Source organism: Nelumbo lutea, chromosome 5, assembly GCF_056320005.1.
Source record: "Nelumbo lutea isolate HS-2025 chromosome 5, American lotus-T2T, whole genome shotgun sequence".
NCBI classification, from domain to species: domain Eukaryota; kingdom Viridiplantae; phylum Streptophyta; class Magnoliopsida; order Proteales; family Nelumbonaceae; genus Nelumbo; species Nelumbo lutea.
The window spans coordinates 47,952,411-47,960,650 of NC_142688.1; the positions used below are offsets into that span (position 1 = coordinate 47,952,411).

The 8,240-nt window shown below is 36.1% G+C and overlaps 1 non-coding gene across 1 annotated transcript; it reads right to left on the bottom strand.

Moving 5' to 3' along the window:
- Positions 1-7,158: 7,158 nt before the first annotated feature.
- Positions 7,159-7,265, bottom strand: LOC148852218 (small nucleolar RNA R71). Its single transcript, XR_016100056.1, has one exon. It is a non-coding gene; the product is annotated as a small nucleolar RNA R71 (small nucleolar RNA).
- Positions 7,266-8,240: the final 975 nt, after the last annotated feature.

Below are 8,240 nucleotides of genomic sequence, written 5' to 3' on the forward strand. Positions count from 1 at the left end.
TTAAGTGACAATATTGAGAAGGATCTGAAACAGAGGTCTCATCATTCCTAGAGAGCTTAAGGTAATGATCCATAGGTGTAGTTGTTGGGTGAGAGCCAAGAATATCAGCATCTTCAAGTTATTCAAGAGAATATTTTCATTAGGCAAGATAAATGCCCTTCTTGGAATGGGCAACTTCGATTCCCAAAAAAATATTTAAGTGGACCAAGATCCTTAAGTGTGAATTTGGAATTGAGGTGATTCTTTAGAGAAGATATGGTGGACATGTCATTTCCAGCAATGATAGTGTCATCCACATAAACTAATACTATGGTGACAATGGATCCCATGCAACATACAAAAAGCGAGTAGCCAGTAGGGGTGTCCATGAAAAACCAAAAAACTGAACCAAATTGAGAAAATCGAATCGTAGAATGCAGTTAACCAAACCGATCAGTTCGGTTTCAATTTGGAATTTTTGAAAAACCGAAGGACCAGTTTGGTTTTCAGTTAACCTACAAAAAAACCAGCGGTTAACTGAACCGACTGGTATATATATTCATATGTATATTTTATATATATTTTTAGTATATGTCACATATTTTCTATATATTATATATAAATATATATTCATTATATATATATATATATACTTATATTATATTTATAATAATCTATTTATAAATATATTATATATTTTTAAAATATTTATAATATATTATATATCATTTATTATTTATAATATAATACTATATATATTTATATAATATATACTATAAATATAAAAAACTGAAGCACCAAACCAATCAAAAACCAAAACTAGTAGACCGGTTAACTGGTGGTACCGGTTCGATTTTGGTTTAGAGAAATGGAAAACCGATACCATCGGTTCGGTTTGCAAAATATGCCCATGGTTCAGTTAACTGAATCGTGGACACCCCTAATAGTCAAATTTGGCTTGGACGAGATTATCGGAGAAGGTATCAAACATTGTCGAGAGCCTTGTTTCAAACCATACAATGATTTGTCAACTTAAACACTTGATTCTCCACTTGAGTATGGAAACCTAAAGGCAAAGACATAAAATTCTTCCTCCAAATGTCCATGAAGGAAGGCATTGTTGACATCAAGTTGATGTAGATGCCAATTATTAATTGCTATCACAACTAGTAAAACCCGTACTGTAGTGAGCTTTTCCACAGGAGTGAAAGTATCATGATAATCAACACCTTCTTGTTGGTTGTACCCTTTTTCTACCAAATGTGCTTTGTAACACTCTATTGTTCCATCTAGATTATATTTCACCTTATAAACCCATTTGCATCTGACTGTTTGCTTGCCAAGAGGGATAGTGGTGAGAGCCCATGTGTTATTATCTTCAACTGCTTGTATTTTTCTGAACATCTCATTACATTATTTTGGATCTTGAGCAGCCTGCTTATAAGCCCTAGTCTCAAAAAACATATGAGATGGCTATGGAAAAAGCTCGATGAGAAAATGATAATTGACCATATGACAAAGCATTAGAGAGAAGATATTTACTTACAATGGATAAAGATGATGAAGGAATAGATGAATTACTCATGGTCATACCACAATGATATGCCTCAAGGTAGTGGGGAGGATGAGAAACATGGGTGGTATGACGAGGATATGGGAAAGGAGATGGTGGTTGTGAAAGATTTGTCCCATGAGTTTCTTGAGGAGGATTCAAGGGTGGTATCAGCTAGTTCAACAATAGGCATTGGCAAAACAAGAGATGTAGTTGTTTAGAATTCTTATATTGGTCAAATGGAAAAATGTCCTCATGAAAAACAACATCATGTCATAGCATGGTGAAATTGGATTCATGATCAAAATACCCTCTAACCCTTTTAATCATAAGGATAACTAATGCATATACAAGGCTTAGCACGTGGTGCAAATTTATGGCGTGGTTCAGTATGAGTGGGAACAACATAGACGTCCAAAAACTCTAAGGTGAATATATCGAGGTAGCTGCCCAAAAAGATTTTTATAGGGTGTTTTTCCAAAGAGAACAAGTGTAGGGGTTCGGTTAATTAAGTTTGCAGCTGTAAAAACAAAACCTCCCCAAAAGTTGATAGGTAAATTTGCTTGGAAAAGAAGAGCTCGAGCAACATTGAGTATGTGTCTATGTTTTCTCTCTACTACTCCATTTTGTTGTAGAGTTGCAACACAACTAGTTTGATGTAAAATCCCATGTGAATGAAAGAAAGTCGCCATGCTAAACTCAATACCATTATCACTACGAATGCTTTCAAATTTGGTTTAAACCAAATTGATAAAAGATTATAATAGATAACTTGTTTTAGCATTGTGTGCCATTAAATAAACCCACGTGCAGTTTGTAAAATCATGGATAATGGTTAAAAAATATCGTGTGCCAGTAATTAAGAGAGTTTGATATCCACCCATATGTCATAATGAATTAATTCAAAAGGTGCAAAGGTAGATATTGTGCTAGTGGGAAATGAAAGTCTAGTTTGTTTTACAAAAGTACAAATAGAACAATGTTGAACATTTGAAATAGAAAGGTTGGGTACTACACTATTAAGAAAAGATAAACATTTATTTGAAAGGTAACCTAACCGCTTATGCCAAACTTCATAAGAAGATAATGATTTAATAGAATTACAAATATTAGAACCCTTAGTAATTTATTCCTTGGGAGCAAAGTAGTATAACCCATTATGTTCTTCACCCACTCCAATCATAATCTTCGAAGATGGGTCCTAAAATACACATCAGTGGTGTGTAAAAGTTAATGAGAAATTGAGTAATGAGTTGAATTTGCTAATGGAAATAAGATTGAAATGAAATGAAAGACAGACAAAATATCATAAAAAATAATGGAAGGAGATAAACGAATAGTCCCAATATGGCTAACTTTAGCATAGGTCCTATTTGGCAATTTATCGTTGTTATTATCATTCTTAGGTAGTGAGATAGAATCTAAAAGAGAGGGGGAATGTACTATGTGATTTGTTGCACCACTGTCAAGAATCCAAGGAACTTTGGAGGATGTCAAGTTAAGAGAAATACTTAACAGATTAATACTAGGACTTTCATTACTTCCATGTGGCATGTTGTCTTTATGTTGTTTCAACAAATTCAAAAGTTGAAAATATTACTCTTGAGTAAGAGAGAAATTTCTAGAAGCACTTGTAGATTAACTAGCATTAATTGAAGGTTTTCCTTGAATGTTTGAGTAGTTTGATGGCCCAAACCTTGTTGGTTTTTCTTGTAAAATCTATGACCGAGTGAGTACCCCTTGAGTTTGTAACATTTCTCAATGGTATGCCCTTGCCATCCACAATAATCACAATTGTAGTCTCATTTGTTGTTCTTTTGATTCTTCTTGGAACCCTTATTCTTGATGAACCTACAATTTATCTATATTTTATGAGGTTTTTGCATGAAATTTTATGCTGGTTTAATTAGATTTTGCCCTATTTTAGCTTGATTGCAAGAAAGATTTCAAGGGGAGCCAAAATCAACAAAAAGAAGGCAAAAGCAATAAAAGAAAGCCCAAAATTTATCAAATTCAGCCCGGCCCAGCCATGAGAGCAAGGGAGTTTCATTCGGCCCAAGTAGTGCAAACTAACTCTTTGGAAAACCCAAGGGAAGAAGCCTAGCAAGAAGGAAATTTCGGCCCAGCCCATTTGTAGCCCAAATAGCAGCCCAAAGGGAGCTAGGGGCGGCAACTCCTATATGTTTCTTGAAGAGAAGGAGGGAGCACTCTAGAAGGTTCATGAGGGGTATAATACACCCAATTCTAGAGACTTCAAGAAGGGGCAAGAGCCCCCTTGAAAAACTATATAAGGAGGCCTCTAGGAGGGGAGAGAGGTGTTCAATTGCTTGAGAGGAAGGCTCTCCCACTCTTAGAGGTTCGGCCACCTTGAGAGAAGAGAAGAGAAGAAGGCTAGGCGCAAGGAAGAAGAAGAAGAAGGGCTGAAGGAAGTTCAAGACAAACAAGCTAGAAGAAGAAGGTGAGTTCGAATTGAGGGTTTGTGATTCAAAGATCTTTTGTAATAAATCATTTGTAGTTTCATTCTCTTTTGATTTGAATTCAGTTTCTTTGTTATATTTTCTTTCTTCTTTCTCCTTGTTTCCATTCTTCCTTGATGTATTTCAGCTTGTAAAATTTCAGTTCAGCAATCTAATTCTTTTTTATTCATTCAAATGGTCATGAATTGTACTTGAAGTTTCCTGAATAAGGGTGTTATTGCAGATCAATTCGGCCAACTAACCTTCAAAACTCAGATCTGAATTCTCAGATCTGAGATTGCAAGATCTGAAATGCTTGAAAGAGAATTCAGATCTGCAATTTTCAGATTGGCCGAATTAATCTACAGCTTGGAATTCCTAGAGTGCTTGAGAGAGACTCTAGGAATTCAGATCTACTATTCAAGAACTGAATTGAGTGCAAGGTTAGAGATAACTTGCACAATTCAGTTGGTGATCAATTCAGATTTGAATTGATGCCTTAGAAGTGTTTGAAGAAATGCATGCATGGGGATTAGATTCTTGCTAGAGATAGAAGAACCGTCACTCATGCATAGGATGAACATGCGCTTGAGAGAGGCTGTTCATGACCTTGGGGTTTCACCAAACCAAGGCTCAATCATGATTTATTCGAATGATCCAAATTGATAGATTGCTGAATTCTGAGATTGACATTTACTGCTTATTCTTCTAACCTGACTTGAAGGCAATTGGGCCAATGATTTAGATAGATTTTAATTTATGATTTCTTAGCTTTCATTAGAGTTTTGATTTATTTGTTGATTAGATAAGAAGTGCTCAATTTAGTATTGGTAATTGTTTCCTAATTCCTCGTGGGAACGATACTTCACTCACTACTTTATTACTTGAACGACTAGTGCACTTGCTAGTGTCACAATGAGCCACACATCAAGTTTTTGGCGCCGTTGCCGGGGAATTTAGAAAAACAATATTAGGAAACATTGAGCATTCTTAATCTGATCTCATTCAGCATTGCATTCATAGTTGGGTTAATTTGCTAACTTTTTCATTTCAGCTTGGACTACAACTGCTGTACTACTGTAGTTATGTTTCTTCTTTCTTAAGTAGATTACTTTCTTTTTCTGGTTTCAGTTTCATTTTAATAAAGGCATATTTGATTTCTATTCAATCTTGGTGTTGTTCCCTTCAAAAAGAAAAAAAAAATTCACAAAAACATGAGTGTTGCAGATCTGAGTTGCATTCGGCACTCAGATCAGCAGATTTCAGATCTACAGCACTCAACCGAAAAGAATTGCTTGTGTTTCAGAATTTTATTTCTTTTTCCATTACAAAAAGAAAAAAAATATATATATATATATAAAATGAAAAAAAAGGGAGATCTTTTGAACAACAAGAGGAGCAATTGAGAATTCGGATCAGAATTCAGATTTGAGTTCTGCTATTGCAGATCTGAATTCTGCTATTGCAGATCTGCAACAGTTCAGATCTGAGTTCCTCTGAACTCAGACCTGAACTGATGCAATTTTGAGGGGAATTGGGTGTCATCACCACCCCAATTCACCCTAGGGCACTTCTGCTATTCCCCAAAAACAATTTGGTAGCAATAACTGAAGGTAAGGCAATTGAGAATTCAGATCCGAACTCAGACTTGAGTTCAGACCTGAATTCTGCTATTGCAGAACTGCTCAGTTCAGATCTGAGTTCAGATGAACTCAGACCTGAACTGATACAAGTTTAAGGTGAATTGGGTGCCATCATCACCCCAATTCACCCTATGATAAATCCGACATACCCCAAAGGTAATTGGATAGCAAAGAATGAAAAAGAAAATTCAGATCTGAACTGATACAGATCTGAACTATAGTTGAGGACTGAACTGATACAGAGCACATTTTGGATTTTGGGTGACTTGAACATTTGCTTTATCCACTTATAACCGAGCTACATTAGCTAAGGAGGTGTATGTTTGGATTGAATAATTGTTATGCCTCAGATATTTAAGAAAAATTAGCACTTTCCAAGTATTTCTATTAGCATTCAGATCTGTAGCAGGGCTGCTATAGTGCAACAGTTAGCAGACCTGATTTCAGATTTCTATAAAAGTTGTATGGACCGAATAGCTTGCAATACCAAACATTGCAGACCCAATTTTCAGGTCTTAGCAAGTGTTTGATATGCATCAGCTATACAGGTTTGAGCTTCAATTGTAGAGTTTAAAATCCTTAACCCAAGCCTAACTCAGGACTGGTTTTAGTTTATTTCAGATCCTTTTAAATTATTTTTCAGATCAGATCTGATTTCAACCCTAAAGCATCACAGACTTGATTCCAACCTTAATGGATGTATATTGCAGTGTATACCAATGAGTGTGTATGAGATATACAGCTCATATCTGATTTATTATTTGTTAATTTCTCTGGACTAACAATACCAAAGACTTGTAGATCTGAACTCAACTAAATTGGGTCTGAATTCAGATGTTGCAATCGATGGATGTAGATAAAGGAACCTTGAATAAGATGATTTGTTTAAATCTGCTTTTAGTATAATCGGCTTCATTTATTCATGATAGGATGTAGGTTTTTGTATTCCAATAATTCACTTTACATTTTCAATGTGATAGGATTAGTTATTTATTTTCTTTTGTGAATATTGGCATTTTTATTGCTTTGACTTTAACAGTTTATGACAAGCAGACCTGAACTGGAAGAGATCCTTTACGACCCGGAGATTGAACGGACTCTCTGTGTCCGTTTGAGAGCTGCTAGGCAAGTCAAACAAGAAGCACAAGAAATGGCTGAACAAAGAACTATGATGGATTATGCCAAGCCCACCCTCACCGGGACTATCTCCAGCATTATCAGGCCAACTATTGCTGCCAATAACTTCGAAATTAAACCGGCCATAATCCAAATGATACAAAATACGGTTCAGTTTTGTGGTATGGCCCATGAGGATCCAAATGCCCATATTGCTAACTTCTTGGAAATCTGTGACACCTTCAAACACAATGGGGTAAGTGATGATGCCATCCGACTGAGGTTATTCCCATTTTCTTTGAAGGATAAAGCCAAAGCTTGGTTGAACTCATTACCGGCAGGATCTATAGCCACATGGGACGAAATGGCCAGCCGTTTTCTCTCTAAATATTTTCCCCCTTCTAAAACTGCTAAAATGATGAATGACATCACTACTTTTTTCCAGTAAGAGGGGGAATCTTTATATGAGTCATGGGAACGATACAAGGAGCTGTTAAGGAGAGTTCCTCACCATGGCCTCCCCATTTGGCTGCAAGTGCAGACTTTCTATAATGGTCTTACTGACTCAAATAAGACCATATTAGATGCTGCAGCCGGAGGATCCATAAATAATAAAACTCCTGAGGTTGCCCATGCACTTATTGAGGAAATGGCAGCCAACAACTATCAATGGCATTCGAAAAGAACTCAAACTAGGAAGCAGCAAGGCTTGCATAATGTTGACACTTATACAGCACTATCTGCACAAATAGGAGCACTCAGTAAGAAAATAGATGAAATGCATAGGATGAACATGCGCTTAAGAGAGGCTGTTCATGACCTTGGGGTTTCACCAAACCAAGGCTCAATCATGATTTATTCGAATGATCCAAATTGATAGATTGCTGAATTCTGAGATTGACATTTACTGCTTATTCTTCTAACCTGATTTGAAGGCAATTGGGCCAATGATTTAGATAGATTTTAATTTAGGATTTTTTAGCTTTCATTAGAGTTTTGATTTATTTGTTGATTAGATAAGAAGTGCTCAATTTAGTATTGGTAATTGTTTCCTAATTCCTCGTGGGAACGATACTTCACTCACTACTTTATTACTTGAACGGCTAGTGCACTTGCTAGTGTCACAATGAGCCACACATCAATTCTCATGATCATTGTTGTTGTAAGTCTTTGCAACCAAAGCACACAGCAGGTTCAAAGACCTAAGCACTAGTTGTTGCAACATTGTGCTGCCTTTCTTCTTGTAGCACCAAAGAAAAAGGCTTTGTTGATGGCTGGCAAGGGATCCATGAGGAGTATTTGACTACGTATAGCTGATTAGGACTCATTAAGGGAGCATTTGAAAACCCTTTTTAGACGTCTAACGTCTAAAATACTTGTTTTTCAGATAATAGGCTCATTTGGAACTTGATCTAATTATGAATCTAAAACACCATTTCAAATTTGAAATTGAAAGAGGTCGGTCAATCTCTTAACATGGTCAGATGCTTTTAG